This window comes from Zeugodacus cucurbitae, chromosome 3 (genome assembly GCF_028554725.1).
Source record: "Zeugodacus cucurbitae isolate PBARC_wt_2022May chromosome 3, idZeuCucr1.2, whole genome shotgun sequence".
In the NCBI taxonomy this organism is placed as follows: domain Eukaryota; kingdom Metazoa; phylum Arthropoda; class Insecta; order Diptera; family Tephritidae; genus Zeugodacus; species Zeugodacus cucurbitae.
This window is the reverse complement of record NC_071668.1, coordinates 40,780,402-40,782,243: the sequence shown is the minus strand read 5'-3', so window position 1 is coordinate 40,782,243 and position 1,842 is coordinate 40,780,402.

The window sequence follows — 1,842 nt, the reverse complement described above, 5'->3', positions numbered from 1 at the left end:
CCCAGATCAGCAGGATTGTCAGCACTGGGTACGTGTCGCCATGTGACTGTTCCAACTAGGTCAAGTATTTGAGAAGTGCGGTTAGAAATATATATTTTCCACGCATGTGGTGGTTTTTCCAACCAGGCAAGAACAATTTCGGAATCAGACCATAAATATACCTTATACGTCGCCAAGTTTAAGTGGGTCTGTACCATGGATATTAATTTCGCTAGTAGCAGCGCGCTGCACAGCTCAAGTCGTGGTAGACTTAACGTCTTTAAAGGAGCCACCTTTGCTTTGGCTACCAGTAAGGGGCTTGTGGTTGCGGTAACGTTTTGTGTGCGCACATAGATGGTGGCACAATATGCCTTTTCAGAGGCGTCGCAGAAGCCGTGTAGTTCGACTTTATATTCGGGTGAGTAGTTTACCCACCGTGGAATTTGGATTTGCGAAATGTCATTGAGATTGTTAGCGAACTGGGACCATTTTTCTAAGCGAAGAGGTTTCACTTGCTCGTCCCAGTCGGTTCCGTCTATCCCTAATTCTTGTATTAGGATATTCGCTTGTATCATAATTGGCGAAAGCCATCTTGCGGGGTCAAAAAGTTTTGCCACAGAGGATAAAATTTGTCTCTTTGTTTTGGCGGATAATGCTGATATTGAATCTCTAATGTATGAAAACTGATCAAATATCGCACTCCATTGTATGAGCTTTTGTTGTACTCTCCTTTTCGAATATAAAGAAATTAGTGTCCAACAAATTATCTATTGGTATATTTTTTATGATATTTGGGTGATTTACCGCAATTTTCCTTAAGGGGAACCCTGCGGTTTTTTGGGCTTTTATGACCAGTGATAGTGATTTGTATGCTTATGGAAGGCTGTGGCTTCCAGACAGAATATCGTTAACATACGTGTGTATTTTTAATACATCGGTTGCCAAAGGAAATTCTGACTTTGTGCCTTCTGCCAATTCGTGAAGTGTACGTAACTGTAAATGTAACTGTTTTTAGTCTAAAGTCGCGTAGTGGACTATTGGGAGATTTTCAGAAATTAATTCGTTGAAAATCTTGATCTTTTTCATGTACGACTATTTGTCGATAAATTTTTCAACTTCCCTGTTAAATACGAATCTGAATAAACACCAACTTAAAATAAGGAGCATTATGTACGGTTGCAGTGTCGGTCCCGTAAATAATATGTCATGTAGGGAATTCCCCGAAATAGTTGATTTTGATGCATTGAAGACAAGTCTCACTTTGGTTGTTTTTTATCCGGCTTCACTACTACATGATGTGGCAAGTAAACTGAATAGTATTATTTTTTTCACATGGGCTTACTTCCTCCATATGATCTAAATGAAGGTATTATTCTAAAACCCCTTCATATTCTGGTTTGAGTTCGCCCTTTTTAAGTAGGTTTTTTTCCATACTTAGAAACTGCTATATTGCAGAGATGCGAGAGTGACCTAAGGCGATTGTGTTTGGGAATTGTTGTGTGAAGGGTAGACGTACGACGTACCGACCATCTCTGGATCTAGTAGTTGTGTCTTCACAATACTGATCTTATGGGGTTTTAAGTGGTATAGGGGGGAAAATTTCCTTAATTGTGGATTAAGCCATTCATTTGAAATTTCTTCAACTTGAGTTGACATGGTGGAAACTGTTTCCGTAATTAGCCCACTCAGTATCCAATCGAATATTGTGTTTTGAGCTAGAAGGGTGTTTGAAATTTTTTCAATACCTTCTATCATGTCCTACATGGTCCTTCGAGCCTTAACAAAAGGTACCATTGGAACACGAAACTTAAATTTAAATAAATAATAAGTAGTACAAACGAAATACACAAAAGGTGACAAAAA